This window comes from Photinus pyralis, unplaced genomic scaffold (assembly GCF_008802855.1).
Source record: "Photinus pyralis isolate 1611_PpyrPB1 unplaced genomic scaffold, Ppyr1.3 Ppyr1.4_LG2, whole genome shotgun sequence".
NCBI lineage: Eukaryota > Metazoa > Arthropoda > Insecta > Coleoptera > Lampyridae > Photinus > Photinus pyralis.
The window spans coordinates 39,601,279-39,622,654 of record NW_022170403.1 but is presented as its reverse complement, the minus strand read 5'-3'; the positions used below and the strand labels follow the sequence as shown (position 1 = coordinate 39,622,654).

The 21,376-nt window shown below is 34.7% G+C and overlaps 1 protein-coding gene and 1 long non-coding RNA gene across 2 annotated transcripts in view; both read right to left on the bottom strand.

Moving 5' to 3' along the window:
* The window catches only part of LOC116163996 (Kv channel-interacting protein 1-like), a 109,803-nt gene that overhangs the window by 13,906 nt on the left and 74,521 nt on the right, over positions 1–21,376 (bottom strand). The window lies entirely within an intron of this gene.
* Positions 2,797–3,084, bottom strand: LOC116164885. Its single transcript, XR_004144021.1, has 2 exons — positions 3,047–3,084; positions 2,797–2,984 (listed from the first exon to the last, which is right to left on the bottom strand). It is a non-coding gene; the product is annotated as an uncharacterized LOC116164885 (long non-coding RNA).

The following is a 21,376-nucleotide window of genomic DNA, read 5'->3' as shown; positions in this document are numbered from 1 at the left end:
GCATTCTACTCACTACTAATTTTTGAACAATAGTTTCAATGACTTAGATTGCTAGCTCTGTTTGTGAAGATGTTGCGATTTTGTTGTCTAAATGTATATTTATTTTGTCCTTTGTCATTTTACCTAATTGTCATCTTGTCTAAGAAAATAGGTTTTAAATTTATATTGTATTGGTAGATAATTTATGGTCAATTATGTCTGTGAAAAAATGACGTGTGAAAATACTTGTAAGTATAAATCACCAATAAAGCATACATACATACATACATAATACGGACACCAATTGGTCTCAGAATTTTGCATACGCATGCTTTTGTGGTGCTAAGTTAACTTTAGAAATGGGGGGGGGGGGGCACATTTCTAAACACTTGAGGAAGTAAAACTAAAAGAAAGAGGGAAGAAAAATTGTAAAGACGGCACTTTAGAAACTTTTCCGTGAGAAAGAATCATGCGAACTGGCAGCTGGGGCGGGGGGGGACGAGAGGGGGTTAAAATAATCTTATCTCTCATTGTATTCTAAATAAAGGTCTCAACGAAAGGAACCGTTTTCAACCATCTACTGCCCTTCTTTCTGTCCTCTTACCAAAGTAGGGAGTGGGGGGAAAGAGGGGGGGGGGGGGAGTGGAACCAGTTTTATCCTTCATGGTACTCTAATGAAAGGTCTCAACAAATGAATTAATTTCTACCAACCATAGCTCTCCTCCTCGACCTCTTATCGTGATCGGGTATATTCCCTTTTACCTCAAGAACGGATTGTCGGAAGAGGGTACTCACAAAGGGCGATTGAGACATCTGCAAGAAATATATCCATTGGTGATATCAAAACAAAAGCTATTTCGGTTAAAAAAATGCGATTTATCTGCACAAGAGTTGTGCACAATTTATACTTGTTTTAAAATAAACTCGATCTTGAGAACCAAATTGGCTTACAGTCGTTTGTTTTTGGGTTATAGGCAAAAGATGCATTTTTCGATTTTTAGATAAAAGCCTATAAGTAAATTATCGGAAACGTATTTACATGTTCCCAAGACATTATTTTAGGAAGAATTGAATGGCTTTGAAACGATATTCATCATTTATTCATTTCCAGCGCAAATATGTATTTTTTAAATATAAAGTGTAATTAACGATCCCTTTGTTATAGAAAAACCATTTTTCTCTTTTCACAAATTTAGCATTACTGGTGTCAATTCAGGGTATAAAATATTAGGTAATTATTGCAATCATCGTAGTTGGCGGTTTGCAAATGTTGTTTTAGTTGGCAGCCTCACATGTTGTATCTTTTCTTGTAAACGAGAAAATATGTTCCGAAAGTTCCGAAAAATATGATATACAGGGTGAGTTTTTTTTTCATTTTAAGCATTAGGATCTCGGAAACCGTAAGACATAGAGATTCGGTTAAATGAGGAAAGAGTTGTCGTTTTAAGAGCTTATCCAAGATATGCTTTTGTTTTTTGAAAAAAATCCACAGTTCACTAGAGATGAGCGAAAAACGGATTTAGTGATTTTTTTTTTAAATTGATTTGGCGCATCTACTTCTAGGGTCTTTAGCGCCATACCTACACGTAATAATTACAATTATTTAGATGTAGAATCGTTAGTATTAGAAATACAGAAATATGCAAAGAACAAAAATTGTAGATTTTTCCCGCTTAATAAGATACATTTATTAATATTTATTCTTCTTTTATAATATTCGAGTTAACACAAACTTACATTTTTTAAATGGTAGGTAATCATACATCATACATTTTTAAAAAGTGCATTTTTTTCTGTTTATAATGATATAAGGCTCGTTGTACCTACTTTGACAAATAAATATGATACAGAATTGTTTCTATTATTAAGAGTAGTAAAAACAGATTTTGCCATGGGAAACATTTTTGTTCTCTTAATTACTGTTTATCATAATATTTAACTTGGAGTTAGTTGTGCGGCGGGGCACCGTTGTGTTGAAACCAGCGTAAATTACGTAGTGTTTCCAAATCTAACTTATCCTAAATATTTTGAAATTCATTTGGTAGAAAATGAAGATAACATTGGCCTGTCCAATTTTCGAAGGAAATTGAAAGATACCTACCTATCTCACTAGATATTGTTTTCCATGGCCAACTCTGTTTACTTACATCTCAATAAAACGAAAATTACTGCGGAGCGTTTAATTATTAAAGTACATTTATAGGAAGCCTTATATCGTTATAACGAGAAAAAAGTGTCCTTTTTAAAAATGTCAAAGCCAACTATGACTACCATTTCAAAAATTTGTAGCAATTTGAAATAGTGTGTAGGGTAGGTAGTAGATAGTTAGGGTAGTTCAGGGTAGAGCTGTATGATATTTTGCATAGTTTTAGGCAAATTTAACACTAGATTTAACAATTTAGTTATCATAAGGTCATTTCCCACTTGGAAATTCTTGGGATATCAATTTTGGGAAAAACGTATATTTTTCGAGGTAGAGGAGATTGGGTTAGCTTTTCGTGCGGCTAGGGAGATAGAGAATTATAATTATTGGAATTCACTGTTTATCAGGATTTATCTCCTAGCTCCTGTATCTGATACTGGTTGGCTGATCGAATTGATGGTATAGTTGGGAATCAGTATAAGTAGTTTGTTTTATCAGATTTGAAGCAGCCTGAAGGTAAATTTAATTACATCTTTTCTAAATTATTAAAGCTATCATTTACAGAGAATACCAATTGGGAATTTGATTAGTGTATATAGTTAGGAAACAACGTCGAGTTAGAATATTAGGATGGTAGTCATAAGTTTGAGGTAAGATAAATAATTGATAGGTAGTGTAGTATTAAAACTTTGTAATTTGTAGTTTAGAACATTGCGGACGAGTTGCAAGCTATAACATCTAGGTAAGAATTAGGTATCTCTTAAGCTAGATATAGAGTATCTCATAACTTTCAGCTTTTTTTGTTCCGCTGCCTAAAATCTGGCACTTACTGGTACCTTACCTTGCTGCATCTGCGTTTGTTCTGAAATAAAGTGGGAGAATAAAAATTAATTAATCATAATTAACCTGTATTTGCATACTTACAATTTTTGTGGCTTTGAGTTGATGAACCCTCTTCAAGGTTTATGTAAACTGAAATCAAAAGAGTTAATTCTTACCATTTAATTACAAATAATTACATTCATGATAATACTTACCTGTGAAGGAAAATTCGTTTTGTTCTCAGTTGGGAGGTCTATCTGTACTAACCTCTATTTGGCCCAAATATAAACAGGGTGCGGGGGCTAGCTAGCGAATCCAGAACCCGTATTAATTACCGTAGTAAGATATTGTTGACACTGTTGATTTTTGCGGTGTGGACGAATTAATCCTATTAGTTTTTTTCCTTTATTATTGTTACCGTGCTTCACACCACAATTATAATTTGTAGTTACATACTAGGTAATCATATTTAATTTTAAATCGAAATACAGACGTATTAAATTCCTCTCTGCCACAATACCTAGTTTTTTTACACCTTCATTATGCTATGCTTGGAAGAGCCTATCCTCCTTGATCAAGAGGATTTATTACCTCGCTAGATCTGGCGCCCTTAAGATTTGAGTTTTGTAGTAGCAAGTTTTCCTGGCAGAATACCGAACTTTACGACCCTCACGTTGAATGTTAGCCGGCTACTGAGTATAAATCCAAGTTTAGTAGTGAATTTGTATTCTCCTAATCAGATAGAAATTTTATTTCGCAGCAAATTAAAGTTTATATTATAACTCAAAATTTGTAAGATCTAAAAGTAAATTAGTATGTTCATCATGTTAAGCATTAAAATGTCTAAAACTTTTATTCGTGTCATTTTGTTGTATTTCTAATAATAACGATTCTACAACAGTTAAATAAAAAATTACTAAATCTGTTTTTCGCTCATATTTAGTAAACTGTGGTTTTTTTCAAAAAACAAAAGCATATCTTAAATAAGCTCTTAAAACGACAACTCTTTCCTCATTTAACCGAATCCGTATGTCTTATGGTTTCCGCCTGGGTTTCCAAGATCCCAATGCTTAAAATGAAAAAAACCCACCCTGTATGTTAGAGGGTTTTACCTGGTGAAGTGTACACACCACAGTAAGTCAGACGTACGTTGGTCTTTACACCTCGACAGTGTTATCAGACAGCAACTCGCGCGAGAAATCTTGCTAGAGTATTCCCGTCTTTAGGTAGCGCTCATGAAGCGCTTCGTCTGGTGAATGCGCCAATTTTTTGACTTTCGGTTTGGCTGGAAACAACCTAAATTAAAAAAATTGGATCACTAAAGTAAGAACTTGCCTTGCAAAATTAACCTTAAAAGCCCGTTTTTATTTCAATTGAGAGAAAAACGAGATTGAAGATACCAATATGAATTTGTCTCTTTTAGTTTGCCAGAATATAATATGTAATGCATAAAATTCGGTTTTACCAATTTTTGTAATGATACCTACAAGCTAGTGACGAAGAAACGCCGAAGCAAAGACGACAATGCGCGACGCCGTACGGCTCATCCCACACGAATTCCTGTCGGAGAGTTACACTTGAACGTTGCCATTTTATATACTGTATGGTTGATTGCCTAAGTGGCAGTAAGTTCCCTATTATCATTATTTTTGTCGGTGATCGTACGTTATTGCGCTTGTCTGATGCTAGACAGAGATTGGAGTAGTACGTTGAACGCTAATTTCAAAGGCTTCGTGGATCCTTCGCGAAAAATACAGTGCCGTTTCCCTATGGTTGCGTTCTACCTGGGACACACTGTATATAAAGACACCGTTCGAAAGTATTTGCATGTGAAACAATGGGGGTTACTGTAACAATTTGTAATAATTTTCGATGTCAGCATTTTATAACAATGTTGTAGTATTATCTTTGGTCATAGGAAGGAAATGGTGGGTTGATTAGCTTTGCCAAGTCAGCTTTTTAGCGGTTCATGCAGGTTCATTTTGTGTTTGAAGTCACTTTGCTTTCTGCATCTGTATTCTGCATTTGCAAAAAGGTAATGTACTTAGTTGTAATTGAAATTATATTGTAAATTATGTCGCCTTCAGCTGTTTATAATCAATGGTAAAGTGATTCTTGAATTTGCTGTTATTTGCTTTCAATGTAAATGCTTTTGATTTGTTTGAGATTGGCCAGTTAATAATTTCCATTTGTTTGTTTAAAATCATTTGGATAGATTAGCGATTTCAATTCTTTGTGTACGAATCTGCTTTTTTGAGTGTAATTGACCTTTTCGGCCTTGTAGAGGTAGATACCGCAGTGATAACAATACTTAAAGGCATTCATCTCGAAATATAACTTTATATTTTTATATTTTATTTTATTTTTTTATATTTTAGTCTAAGGTTACCGTATCTAGGACCTTCAGATACAATCTGGATTGGAGAAGGTCCGGCTAATTAACGATGCATTTTGTGTACTTTTTGCAAGAGACTTCGGAATGCCATTCTTCACAAATGGGAGAGGATTGGATTCCTTTAAAAAATTGTGATTTTTTCTATTTCAATTATCATTTTTGTAAATTGTTCAATTTAGATAAGATCCTAGAAATAAGACACATCTGGTCGAATTTTGCTTGTTTTATAAAATGTTTTATTTGGTAGTTTGCGATAAGAAGTTTTACTGTTAAGTGGGTATTACACTGAGCGTTTTACCCATGGGCAAGACGCTGACTTCAAACCCACCGGCAAAATTTTAAGTGTAATCGAGCAAAACTAAGTGGGTAAGACGACATCGTCAAACCCAAGCAACATCCGACTTGTTGGATAATTTACGCTGCCGCTGCGATATGACGGCAAGTGTGATAGGTTTTGTGGGCAAAACGGCGCCTTTTTCTGTTTTGCGCATGTACCTACAATCAGCTGACTGCGTGTTTGGGTTATTCGTAGCGCTAGTTTTCTTTTATTTATTGCACGTGTGCATGTAAATTTCATATAGTGGTAACGGTAAGGTATGGGAAACTTTATCACGTTTAGACAGAAATTTTCGCACCCATATGCGTTTCTTCTTCCTTTTCTTGCGTAATTTTAAAATACTGTATAAACCATATAACATTAACAAATCATCATATTCGCGTTCATGCATTGTGACAACTGTTCAAAAACTGACAGCGGTGTCGCTGTGTCTTTCCCACCATCGAGCACCACGTTAAGTCTAGATGCAAAACGGTAAATGTAATCATGATTTAAAAACAGCGTTTTGCCGGTGGGTTTAAAGTCAGCGTCTTGCCCATGGGTAAAACGCTCAGTGTAATACCCACTTAGACGAAATTTAATTAATGCACATGTGGTTCTGATAAGAACTGACAGGTGTTTTATAAATATGTGCGCGTTTCTCGATATAAATGGGGATGCGGGACGGGTTCTGTCGAAGCTGGCGTTAGTTAACTTTTATTGTGATCGGCGGTTTATGTGAAAATTAATAAAAAAAGAGATTATGTTTTGTTGGAAGTGGTGGGTCCTTTAAATAGAGAGACAACCTTTAAACGTTCCTTTTTATTGGTGACAAGGTACTTTGTCTGACGCTGTTAATGGCAACGAGTACGTCTAAAGTTCAATCTAGAGTAGTGAATAGAAAAAGAAATAATTTTATTAAAAAAATAACCTAAAATCCAATCTAACATTTCTAAATGGTTTGTTGTGATCCAATTCACAGGATACAAAGACTATGAAGCCCACCGGGCGAGGGACGTGAGATGGCCCAGCCGCCGAAACCGAGCGCGTGTCCCATACACATACATGTTTGTGTTCGAACTCCTTCGAAATGGCTCGACCGGTTTTTATAAAATGTTTGTAGTATATTTGCTAGATATGAAAATAGGTCGTAAAGTATATCTCATACTGCTAGCTCGTCGTGTGTGCGAGGTGAGGCGCTGCAATCTCCGAAACCGAGTGTACATCTTATCCAAGAAAACATTTACTGATTAGGCGGTATGAAATTCGCCGGATGAGCGAGGTAAGGCGGCGCAGCGCGCGTTTTATAGGAAACCAAAATTCTCAAAGGCGGTACGAAGTTTGCGGAATCTGCTAGTCTTTGTACACCATTCTTCTTAATTTACCATGCGAAATGAATGAACTCTTTTTCTGGACTTGTTTTCACAATTGATTGTTGACAACAAAGTTTGTATAGCTTGAAAACTAGGTACGAAAAATTGACGTATGTTCCCCTTTGCTATTACTGTGATGTTTAACACTGAAATTTAGAGCCCTTAACTAAACATATGTAGATACTGAAAATCTGTAAAATTAAATGTTTGTCATTCTATGAGCTGGGACATCCAACAAACCATCAATTCATACGAAAAATACGCAAGTCCAATTAACACATAAGCAATTTTAGCTTTTTAGCAATTTAATGTTGATGGAAAAGCTAAGCTTGTATCCGTTGTAATATGTGCGTGGTACTTATTTCGGTTTGGTGACTGGTAGTGTGGCTTGATTTATGTTAGCCTGCAGCCCGCCCTATTTGTGTGAATTCAACCTGTTCATTCCAAGAGAAATAAATCTGTCATGCAGTTTACAGCAGTGGCTGGAAAGGGCTACGTGATAGTTTATTACATATTGAAAATTTCTCATTATATGAAATACAACGGTAATTCGTCAAATCGTTTTGGAAAATGCCATTTGAACAATGAATGGTCAAGTATTTATTTATCGGTATTGATATACTACATACTATATACTAATATTCTAAATGGTATATTACTTATTCAATGCAAAAAAACACGAGATTTTGGACGTCTGTGAAGTTCAAGGTTGTTTTATTAGAAAGGTTGTCTGGTAACTCTAAACCAATAGAATGCTTGCGGGAAAACGTCATCCAGAATACACTTTTAAAATTGCTCATAGGTTACAATGCTAATAAAAGGGGTAAAACATTTAGTTTTTGCAGTATATTTTTGGATTTATAATAATAATAATAATTTCTTTATTGCCCAACAGATATACTCCAATTACAGGACAAAAATACAACATACAGAGTTGATAACGGTGATTTAGTACAAATTAAAGATATATGAAATAAAATAAACAAATTTAAGAGAAAGAAAAAAAATAGGTAAATTGATTTTTAGGTAGTGTTCACAAAATAATTTAAGCTTACATAGAGTCTTAACGCATTGAAGTAGATGCAATATTCTTTAGTGCTTGTAAGGATAAGAAGTTAATATCGCATTCTGACGCTATTGTGTTGTAGTTATCACACATGACAAATATAGGACATTTCCTCAGTAAGTTGGTATGTGGTGTCTTATAATAAAAGGTATTAAGATTACGAGACAAACGTTGTGGAACAGTAAATTTAAGTTGGGAAACAAGAGACATAGAATCGATTTTGTTATTTAACAATTTATATAGAATTACTACACTATTTAGCTTTCTTCTAAAATCTAAGCTATCGACATTGAACTTTACGAGGAGTAACTTGTGGTCGTAGCCAATGGGAGGATAAATACCGTCAATCTTGAAAAACAAGAACTTAACAAATTTCCTCTGTACAGCTTCAACTTTAGTCTTGTGACAGTTATAATAGGGAAACCATACCATAGAGCAATACTCCATCTTGGACCGAACAAGTGTTTCATATAACACCTTCAGAGAAGAAATGTTTGTAAAGCTTTTACAGTTTCGTATGATAAATCCGCACATTCGGATTCCTGACTTGCAAATGTTATTGATATGTATGGGTATATAATAGGACTTAACTTTTTTGTATACGTTACAACCTTACACTTAATGTTTAATTGTAAGCCATATTTAGCGCACCACTCTTGTATTGTATCTAAGGTTAGCTTGTAATATCTGGCAGTCCGAACTTTGTTTGTTGACATTTATGAATATTTTTAAGTCGTCAGCAAACATTTATATGGGTTTATATGGGTAGATGTATACAGGGCGGTGACTTGCGTAACGCATCATAGGGATTTCAATGTAAAATTCATAACATGCGATTATTGGCTCCCCAAATTATTGTAGAGCAAAAATGTGTTAAGGTTTTTTGTAGAAAATTTTTTTTTACGCCAATCAACCGTATTAGTTTTCAATTTTTTTCAAATAAAGACGAAAAAATTAAACCCGCATCTTTTTCAATAATCTGCTAAATCTACAAAAGCTAAATTAGAGAGTTTCAAATTCAAATAACGGCAAAACTATGCATTCTGATAAGATCTTTTTTAAAGCATTTAAAAAATCTTTCTTCCTTTTTTTAGGAACAACTGTAGCATCAAAACTGAGCGAGCTATGATGAAAATATTTTCACTTTTTCAGCGAAAAAATCAGGGAAAACAACCCCCTTAATTATCACCCTAACTAAAATTAGTCCTCCCCCTTTTCCAGTTTTCTCTAATTATGCAATATTAATACATTCTAGTAGAGTTAGAATATTTTTTTTGAGATTATTGAAGCCATGGCCTAATATACTTATAAATTATAATAATATATTTATTAGGCCATGATTGAAGCTAAAAGTGAAAAACAAATTTCTGCAATTTTGTGAAAAACGCCTTTCTCTTCAAAACAACTCCAAAACGACTGGAGATACGTAAAAAATGCCACGGCGTCAAAATGTAGCTATTTAAATTCTAAACATTTTTCCTCACCGGGCATTTTCTGAATGGTACACTAAAGCTCACTCCCTTTTAAAACTGAGTTTTAAAGTAATTTGATGTGAATAACCTTGTAGTTCTTTTTTTTAATTTATTATCCCTCACATGTTCTGAGCCCTCAACAGACATCCGCCCAATTACAGAGTGACCCGCATAATGCTATTTAGAGGTGCCTCTGCAGAAGGTCTTAAGTTGTTCTATACTACTCCGGTATTTACCTTACGAATTAGGAAAACTGCAGGAAAACCTAATTCGGAGTAGCCGGTAGAATGCTCGGAACTGGTCTAAGGTAATTACCATCTCCGCCACAGATGAAAAATTCACTTCAACCCAGGTTCGAACACCCGACCTCCGGATTTATAACTCAACGCTCTACCATTGAGCCATAATGCTTGTGAAAACCTACAAAATAGTTCGTTTAATGAACTGTCTATCAGTTATGATTAAAAAAAACGCATTCACAATTTTCTTCAAAAAATTCTAAAAGCACAAATCAGAGCATGATGATCTACATGACCAGTATATATTTCGTATCGTATACTACACATTCAAAACTTACATACACACACATCCATTTCATACACATATACAGTATGTAATGTAATACAGGGCCATTCAAACGAATACCACAACTTGGAAAATCTGTATTTTAAATAAAAAAACAAAATAGAACCATGGGTTATAAGTCAAGATGAAGAGAATTAAGTTTTTTTTTCAGAATGTTCAATAGCTATATCGATACGATTATACGTGCGCGGTCGTCCGGAGATTTTCCCTTCGCATAAATGCGTAAATATCCCTCTATCTGAACTGTATAATGTGCACTGAACAATAATGTCGATAGGAAATTAATTATTAAATGCAGAGGGTATAAATACTATTTTTTAAATTAAACCACAATAGGAGTTGATTTTTAAGGGTTAAATATTCTGATTAATACTCCAAAGCATCTAACAATCATTAATCAACGCATCTGAACTAAATTGTACTCACTCACGTTAAGCTTTATTATACAGGATCGCTGATAAGTTTGGAAACGGTCGACTATCAGGGAAAATGTACAAAGTACTAGCACATATTTAATATTTAAATCTGTGGTACTAGTATCAAAAAAGTTTTATACAAAAGATTTGAGCTTCTTTAATGTCTACTAAGCAGTAGTAATTTAATTATACAGGGTTGGTCAAACAGGCGTGGCATACCAATATTGCATTTTTTAAATCGAACATCCTGTATATTATACGATATTTCAATTCTGCTCCCGTTTTTGAGCGTAATTTGTAAGAAGCATAATGCACCCAAATGCAATCGATTCCGAGTTATCGAGTTTTGAAAATAAAATATAATTGAGAGAATTGCAATATTGAATAATATATAGGATGTACCATTAAAAAATGCAATTTTGGTGTGCCGCGCCTTTATGAGCAACCCTGTATGATTAAAATTATTACTGCCTAGTAGACATTGAAGAACCCCAAAACTTTTGTATAAAATATATTTCGATATCTGGTATATTTTCGCCGATAGTCGACCGTTTCCACACTTATCAGTGACCCTGTATAATTTCATGAGTTTCGCCAAAAAAGGGGTAGTTTTCAATGCTGAATATATAATATCGATTTTGGAGGGGAGCGAAAGTTGAACTTAATCCCAAAGTCTCATGCAAATCTTCTTCCGAAAATCAAAATTATAACAACCAATCATACACAGTTGACAACAAAGTCTATCCCTCTGCTACGCACCAAAAAAAGACCGAAATAATAGAGGCCGAATAATTTGACTAAACAAATTCTTATCAGACTAAAATACTAAGAAAAATAAAAATTCGTCTCTTTTAATTACACAGAAAAGGCGATAAATCACACCCACCTGCCAATTAAATTAAGCATTATTGATAACAGATAAAGACTAATACAAAATGTCTACGTTAAATAAAATAAAAAGGTAAACAAAAACAATCTTGACCGCTTTCTCGTATGACAATAATAATTTCCATGTCGTTATACACACCAACGACAAATAACAAAATTTAATTATGAAAGTTAATTACATAAGAAGGAGACCGCCCTTGGCCATCTTAATTATGATTTCCAAAATTTCACCTTGCCGGGCGAAATAAACACAGCAATGTTAACTGTGCATAGTTTGAACCGAATAGGTTCAAGCGTTTGTCAGAGACAGAAAGGCGTGACCCTAAACGTGCTCATTGGATTTGACCCATTTTCAATAGGCTTATTACTTGTGGTATATATAGGTCCCAGCGTTTGACAGTTATTGTGTTCACGGACGGACAGACGGACACAGATACCATCGACTCCCCTATAAAGCTTGCATCGCTTTGCTCTGCCGCTTAATAAACCAGTGCGGTACATTCGCGTTGATTCAGTCAGATGTCTGAAGGTGAAAGGGGGTGAAGTAGTTTTTGGTTAAAAAGTTCCCTCTTGACAAATCTTCTCGCAAATCTTTTGACGTGTCTCGGCGTTTTTTCCTTTATTTAGTGGTTTTCGAAAAATCCGTGGTGAGAAGCTTTCAAATGAACACTCTGTATGATTGTAATAACTGTAATGGCATGAGTGTTTCCCAAATTTGATTTTGGAGAGAAAATTGCGGTTATCAATGTTATATCTCCCCGTAGTAAAGTAAAGTAAAGTACAATATCAGACCAACATTAATTAAACTCGGCTGTAACACAAACATTAAGAAAGTTTGTATTTTAAAATTAAGGACTCTCATTCAAGTTACCGGTAAATCCTTTTGGGAAATACAAACCATACCTTGACAAGTGACTCAATAAATTACCATTTTAATTTTAAAACACTGCTCGGACAATGAATATTAAATAACGACGGTGTCGTATATGCGGTAGAAATGACCGATATGAACTAAATTCGAAGTCGTATTGTTTGAATGAGATTCTACTTCTTAATATTAAAGTAATTGATGGGTAAAGCGAATCCATTGGAAAATGTACAAAATTACAACAACGGATCTTTAAATATTGTCCTCTTGTCTTTAAACAAGTATAAATTGTGCACAACTCTTGTGCAGATAAAGCGCATTTATTATAGTGTATAATGTATATAGTGTATAATATTCAACTGAAGAAAAAGTTATAATGCTGGTAATAGTAGTTAAAGGAGCGGGAAATTCCTATGTCCACTTCAAAATGAATGGCACTGTATAGTGTATATCTTGAATTTGACATTAGCATATCACTGTCGTCGTAACTCCGAGTAATCTATATTTCAAAAATTTATAAGCTATTTAATTTAAACCGGCATATTTTTATTATCGAATACTCCTAAAATAGAGTTTCTTATCCTACAGTTTGGCCCAAACACAATAAAATTGCAAAATATATTCAACTGGTTTCGGTTTCTCTTATAAACGTTCATTTCCATTTACAACGGAATAAAAATTTTATGCGATACGAAAATGGCATTATCCTAATGTAAATTTTATTGTTGCTAGGAAAAATTTTGAAGACATTGTAATTTGTAAGTGGAATACGGTAGAAAGCTTATTTAAACTACATTCTGTGAAATGGTTTATATATTTCCTTTCCCAATTTATCGAGTATATGACACAAAGTATCAGCTTATACATCCGTCCTTGTAAGAATAACAAAAATACTGAAACGATAAACTCGGTCGTGTGTCTTTTAACGAAAATCACATAATAAAACGTAAAATCAATGTTACACTGTTGATGCTATTGCCATTGCTTTGACAAGCCGATATACATTTCATCTCTATTCCTTTCTACAGTAGAGTTACGTTGATAAGCGTATGTATTGCATCATTTAATGAGCCAATGTGGCATTCCTTTGCTACAATTAATTATATGTGTCAACTTTATCGACTTCGATCGGAAGTTTCCAGTAGGTATTTGATTTCCTGCATATCCATTGTGTCCAAGATAGGAAGGAATAGCGGGGAAATCGAAAACTGTAAGAGATACAGTCGGTTAACTTAAAAAAAAATTTGCGTATTTTAGGGTTCAGTACAATGATATTCTAAAAATTCGGAAATTCCGATCATTTCCGAAGATATTCGAAAAAACCATATTCGTTTTTATTTTTTCTGACTCTTATTGAAAAGAAATAACACATTTTTGTAGGCACTTTTTAAGTTCTATAAGATTATGCACATAGATTTTTATTGCGACGTTTCGTCTTTGAGAAACCATCATCAACTTCATATTTTTATGTGGACCGGAAAAAAGTACTTACTGATATTGAGTAGCATTTTTGATTACGAATATAACGATGTATGGCACAATGTTATTTTTTATTAGGTATGTCATTTACAGGCACGATGAATGATTATTTGCCAGCGGCTACTATGTACACAAAATGTTAAAAATTGCTTGTTATTATATGTTTAACAGTTTGGTGTAGTAGGCGTTGACCAAATGTCAAAATAAATACATTGATTGTTCAAGGATGCTATACAGGGTGATTTTTTGGGAGCTTTAGTTAAAAGTTTCTGGGAAAGTAAAATAGGTAGGTTTTTGAAAATTTGTACTTAGGAGTTACTCTGAAGGCCGAATCGATGTAAAAAATATTTTCAAAATGGCCGCACTTCTGGAAACACCGGAAGTAGATAGTAACTTCGTTATTTTAAATGGCAACCCCTATTTTTTATTGCATTTTTCGATTCTACGTGAAATTTCAGTTCTTTTGATACCCATATGTCGATATCTGCCATTTATGGTTTTTAAGTTATTTTGACTTTAAGAAAAAAAATGGCGGATGCAGATGGTACCTTGATAATTGATTACTTGAAAACGGTTGTAGTCATGGCAACCTATTTTTATCAGTGAATAGAGAATGAATAGGGCTTTCTTTTAGTGCACTTAAAACAAAGTTAAGTTGCGTACAACCGCACCTATGGAGATCCAAATTTAAGAAACTTTAAAGTCTAAAAACTCAGTTTTTTTAAATGGAATGACCATGTTCTTAATATTGCATGAGATAGAGAATCGAAATTGGCATATTTTGACTATACATGTTCCTATAGCTATCTTTAACAGTTTCTGACTTATTCCCATTTTGATTGAATTGACACTATTTTTTTCGGATTTTCTTTTTAGTAGTCGGCCATGATTTTATAACAATTGAATTTTAAACAAAAAATAGGGGTTGCCATTTAAAATAACGAAGTTACTATCTACTTCCGGTGTTTCCGGAAGTGTGGCCATTTTGAAAATATTTTACATCGATTCGGCCTTCAGAGTAACTCCTAAGTACAAATTTTCAAAAACCTACCTATTTTACTTTCCCAGAAACTTTTAACTAAAGCTCCCAAAAAAACACCCTGTATAGGTAATATATTGTTGTGTTATTTTGTTTTAGTTGTAACTTGAAAGAAATTATAGAGCGTCTGGATGTGACAATTTTGTTTAGTTCAATTAATTAACCGGGGGGTTATTAATAATTTGAGACACAGGATTGCGTAAATTTCATGTTATAGTTTTGGTTCAATTTCTTAGAAGTGTTCTGTTTTTATTTTATTCCTAGAATTTTTTTCGATGTAAATTTCTTTTTAAATTTTATTTGCCGTTAACGAGGTATAGCGCGAAGTAGAGATAAGGTTGGCTTCGCAGAATGGCCGGGCGTACGTGCCGTTTAGCAAGAAGTTGAAAAATCGACGCTTCGCGTGATTGGCGGGCGGGATGTTGAAGAAAGGAGAAGGGCTTTTGGCTTAAATAGAAAATTTTTGAAGAGAGCGGGGCTTTTTAGTCGTTACAAAGCCAACCGGCGCTTCTTCGGTTACGTGATTTTTGAATTTTGTGGAAGTTTCTTGCGTAGTGGATCCAGGTTTAGTTAGAATTTTTGTCTGCCGTTTAAGAAGAATTTTTGAAAAGTTTAAGAAGTTTGTCGCTGTCCTGTTTTTTTTTTTATTTTGCGGAAACACGGAAGTTTTGAAAATAATTGTGGGTACCCGAAGAGAGAAGACGTCGGTGTTTGAGTGTTTGGTTGTGTGAAAATTTTGTTGTTGTGATCGTTTACGGATACCTCTTTGTATCAGAGTACGTTACTCGGACAAATTTTAAAGTAAGTAGTAGCATTGAATAATAAATCTGAATTTATTATTCAATGGCAGTAGTTAGTGGTTTGTTTTTGTCATGTTTTTTTTTTGTAATGTTTGAGTAATTTGTTTTTTTTTTGTGTGTCATTTATCTGTTTAAATTTGTAACAATTTGTAAAACAGAAATTTACGCAATTTTTTGTCTGAAATTAAACCAGTCATTGCAATCCAGGTTTTGTTTATTAGAGTCAAAGAGAGGTAATTGTCGGCGTCTCTTACTTTGTTTCAAGTTTATTAAATCTGGGGGTAAAGTTTCATATTGGAATTTAAGGGAGGTATTAGCCACCGACCTGGCGAGGTTGCTACCCGCTTGTCCGGACGAAGAAAAGGGGTGGTCGGACTCATTTTACGGGCCCTGAGATTTGTGTTTTTAAGAGTTTGTGTGGAATTGAGCTAGTAAGGGTAAGTTGTGTGGGTATCTCTCAGGCTTAGGAAGTTTACACAACAATATTTTATGTCTTACTAACATATCATGGCACATTTTATATCTGTGATACGCGGGCATAAAGCACCACTTTATGCCCTAGGGCATTAAGTATCACCATAGTAACGCATTTATACTTAATGACAAAACAAACAAATATTTGCAGGTCATTGAAAATTAGAAACGTCAATTATTAATTGTCAATACCTACTAAATCACAAGATTGGCCTTATTTCGTATAGTTTGAATTGAATTATTTAAAATTACGTTTGACGTTTGGATGCTTTCAATGACATTATCAAATTCGAACCACGCATATTCGATCAAACATCATGAATGATTTTGTAAACGAATTTTGACGAAAAAAACTATTTGTAAAACATAAAATTGTGTATGTACCACGGGCATAAACTGATGTTTATACTCTCGGGCGACTAAAAAGCTCTCGGGCCATAGGCCCTCGAGCTTTTTAACTCGTCGCCCTCGAGAATATAAACATCACTATTATGCCCTTAATACATAAATAACTAAAATAGCATCCTTGTTGATGGTTCCTGTAAATGACATACCTAAAAAGAGTCATATTGTGCCCTACATCATTGAATTTGTAATAAACAATGCAACTCAATACAGTACAGTACTTTCTTTCTGGTGCATATAATACATCGTTCAATAAGTCTCGGGACTAACGTACAATGACGTTAGTAACACCAACTGGCCTTCGTTTTTCGAAGGATCTAGCCCCCAGCGACTACTGACTGTTTGCTGATCTTAAAAAGCTGTTACAGGAAAAAGATTTGGCTCGTATGAAGAAGTCATCACTGCAACGGAAGCTTATAGTTAAAAAGCTTTGGAATTATTGCCCTTGAAGAGGATTATATTGATGAATAAGAATGAATTTTGCGCAACAAATGTTGTTTTCTTGGTTAGTCCCGGGACTTATAATAGACTCTATTAGTGTGACGTCAAATTTGAGCGGGAAATTCGAATTGCAGGACTTTGCTGTTTTACTGTCGAAGATATTGGCCCGTATGAATAAAAGGAAGCAAATGCTTATACTTGCAAAATTCAAAGTAAATACTCGTAAGTAGTAAGTGCCCTTTATACTGGTTTGTTTAGCAGCGCTGCACTGCGTCCTGTCCTGCTTAGCAGCGCTGCTAAGTCGCCCAGTGCGAAGGAGCACTTACGAGTATTTACTTTGAATTTTGCAAAGCATTTGCTTACTTTTATTCATACGGGCCATTGACCCCTATCGCCCCATACATTAAGCATCACTTTTAAATAGGTGCTCTTTACGGGCTTATACAGACCTTATGCGCATTAAATAAGCATATCCACCCTCTTATATCGAAACACTGCTTACTTAACTTTAAAACAGAGCAATAATCTTTAAATAAAATCCATCAATTGCGTTATAATTAAAAATTAAAAATATGTCTACCATATTTACACTTTACGATTGGCAAGAAGGAATGATCATAACCTATCTTATTCCGTATTCACTATGTTTACATTTTCTAATGTAAACATAATAAAAAAACACCTAGGACTATTGAAAGCTACTTAAAACAAATTCAAAAAACACACTTTAAAGGCAAGTAAACGTCTAAACGACCAAGTCTAGCAAGTGGGAAAATGTAAACACAAAAACAAGGTCATGATCATTCCATATTGGATATTGCCAACCGTAAAGTGTAAATATGGTAGACTTATCTTTAATTTTTAATTATAACACAATTAATGGATTTCATTTAACGTTTATTGCTCTCTTTTAAACTTAAGTAGTCAGTGTTTCGATATATGGTGGCCGATGGGCTTATTTAATTCGCATAAGGTCAGTATAAGCCCATAAAGAATATACCTATTTAAAAGTGATCCTTAATTGAGTAGGGCGATAGGGGTCAATATTTCCGACAGTAAAACAGCCAAGTCCTGCAATTCGATTTTCGCGGACTATTATGACGTAACCACTAATAGACTCTATTGAACGATGTGTTAAAAATATGAAGTTGATGGTGGTTTCTCAAAGACGAAACGTTGCAGTGAAAATCTGTGGGCACCAACTTGTAGAGCTTCAAAAGTGCGTATGAGGAAGTGTGATTTGTTTTTTGACATCTGTTGAAACAGGGCCAGAAAAAAAATAAAAACGAATACGGTTAATTTTGTTTTTTTTTTCTAATATCTTCGAAACTGATCGGAATTTCTGAATGTTTCAAATATCATTTTAATAAGGCCTAAATAAAATACGCAACTTTTTTCTAATTTAACCGACTCTGTATCTTTATAGTTTCCGATTTCCCCATGCCGTCCATTCTTATCTTGGACACTCTGTATAGTGAGTAAAAAATGATCCCATGGTTTCCCCAGCCCTAGCCAGCCGTGCGGCACGCTGTAGTAGATAATTTTACAACATTTGTGCATAATGGGCAAGGGCATAGCATGAAACCTTGGCAAAGTTCTTGATTACATATGTATTCTTATCATGGTTCCTGATAATGAAATTAAAGGAAATACGCAAATTGGAGCTTTGGAGGCATGGAGTTAGGTGACCGTTTGGCATTTATTTGAATTAAGATTTTCGCTGCATATATTACAGAAATTAAAGATAAGAACTGATATTTTCAAAAATATCACCGGTGGTTGCCTAGACAATTATTTTGGTCAACGTAAAAGAAATCGCTCTTGCATCATGGGATCATAAATACTTCTGCAATCCAGGATACTGTTATTAATTCACAACGAGTTTTCATAACATTAACTAGATTACTCCCATCAACCACAACTTCCTCGTGATCTTCGAAATTAAAAACCTAGTACTCCTAGTAGGTACAAATATTCTTATAATAGTTACACTGCAAATACACTCATTCATTGTTCTTTCTTTAATTTAACGCCCTTTCACAGTATAATATATTACACAAGATATACTTCACACTCAAACTCCTGTGTTTTGTTGATGGTTACTTCTCTTTTCTCTTTCCGAACTTTCTTTCTTGTATTTAATTAGCTCATTTTTTGCGTATGGCAAGTTTTTTTACGCATTTTTAACAAATTAAAAAATGTGCTATGTTTTGCGACTATTTTTCCGCGATCATGAGCGACGGGCCTGAGGGGGGGGGGGGGCTAAAATAAATTGTATCTCTAATTAAATGTCTCTACAAAAGGAACCGTTTCCTACCAAACTACTGCCCTTCTTTCTGTCCTGTTATCAAAGTACAAGCGTGGGGGGGGGGGGGGGGGGGGGTGGAACTAGTTTTATCCTACATGGTACTCTAATAAAAGGTCTCAACCAAAGGAATTAATTTCTACCAACCATAGCCCGCCTCCTGGATCTCTTATCGTGATCGGGTATATTCCCTTGTACCTCTAGAACGGATTGTCGGAAGAGGGTACTCACAAAGGGCGATTGGGACGTCTGCAAGAGATATATCCATTGGTGATGACAAAACAAAAGCTATTAGGGTAAAAAAATGCGCTTTATCTGCACATGAGTTGTGCACAATTTATACTTTATAATTTTTCTGCATTATTTAGGTACTACAAGGTGGGCAAAAAGAAATCACCCTATTCGAAGATGCTCTTATTTTTGCAAATGCCGGCCAATGTCAAATCTGTTTTGATATTTGTGAACTAGACAGGTTTAGAATACAAGTGAACAAGCCATGGAGCGATACACTCTCCAAGAACGCGGAATATTCGTGTCTATTTTTTTGCGTAACAATTCGTCTGTGCTGTTGGCGCAGCGCGAATTCCGTCGGTGATTCCCCGGTCGTCCGGAACCGACTGCGCAAACACTGCGCCGTTTGGCCGCCAACCTTGAAGAGTATGGGACCACACGAGACGCTGCCAAGAGTGGCCGGCCCCGGAGCGCCCATTCTGCCGAGAATATCGGCGCTGTTGCCGAGGATGTCGAGCTGTCGCCAGAAACATCGACCAGACGTCGTGCCTCCCAATTAGCCTTCTTCTCAACTTGACCAATAAAATTCTAAAGGTTCAAATAAACATAATCAAAACACAGAATCGAAGTTTTCCATTTAGAAAAAAAATGAGAGCCAAACAACATCGGATGACTTCTTTTCTTTTCTAATTTTAAAGTAGATCTCAAACGGTTTGAGTGTGAGCTTTTGTACCATTTTTAGTAGCGACCCTGTATATTAAATCTACTTGATAACGTAGATAGGGATATAGTCAAGGAACGTACCATTATGTCCAAGTTATTAGTAGGTGCGCTAGGGTTAATACACAAGGGTCCTTGAAAAATCCTTTAGCTTTGAAAATAGCTCCTAGTATTAGTTTAATTGAAGAGTAGGGAGATGAGGTTAATTTTAAAGTGGTAACTGCTCATGCTAGTCATTCTTCAGAAATTGAAGTTCGACCAAGTCCACGTATAATAATAATAAAACCTATTATGACAAATCAATGCAATCTTCATTGTTCTGGAGATAAACGTGGAATTTTCTTTAGTGCGTATTTTGGAACGCGTTGAAATTGGAAAGCGCGACATGTTTCTGAAGACAATTTGTTAGTCTTAAGCGGTAGGACATATCAAGTTTATTTAGCTCATTGAGATAGGGTCAATAGTTGGGATGATATTGCAACCTTATTTATTTCAACATCAACAGACTTACATGTCTTATGTCTATAGAATCTGAAGCGGTAAAACTCATGGTTATCTGAACGCAATGGATTTATGAATGAAATTTATGGCGTAACTAGTTGCTCCAATGTGAGACCTCTAATTTAATTCAATGTGGAATAGGTACAGCGATAATATTGCGTATTGCCAGTTGCGTATTGCTTATCGAGCCGCCTTAAGGTAAAATTTGTTTTTATATTATTACTTGTACTTTCAATATCGATGGGAATTACTCGAGATATCAGTTTACTGGTTCGGAATTATTGTGCGATTGAATAAATTAATTTGTTTGATCATTATTGAATCGGGGGATTTATCCACTTCGGGAATTTATTGGCGGTTATATTTGAATTTTAACATAATCTTGTGGAACATATGGGAATATTTTCTATTGTGAAGGTCATAGTAGACAGACAAATCATTGGAACTATTGCTACTCTTATAAACATTGAAAAAAAGTATGTAATTGATAATGCCAATTTGTTTTCTACCATATCTTCAGCGAGAATATTGCTGTGAAGAACATCAAAAATGCAATGATGTTGCTAAAAAAGAAACTATTTATAGCATGTGCGTTTTTGTAAAGAATGATACCGTAAATGTTCTTACAGTCCACCGATTTTGAGAGATTAGCTTTTAA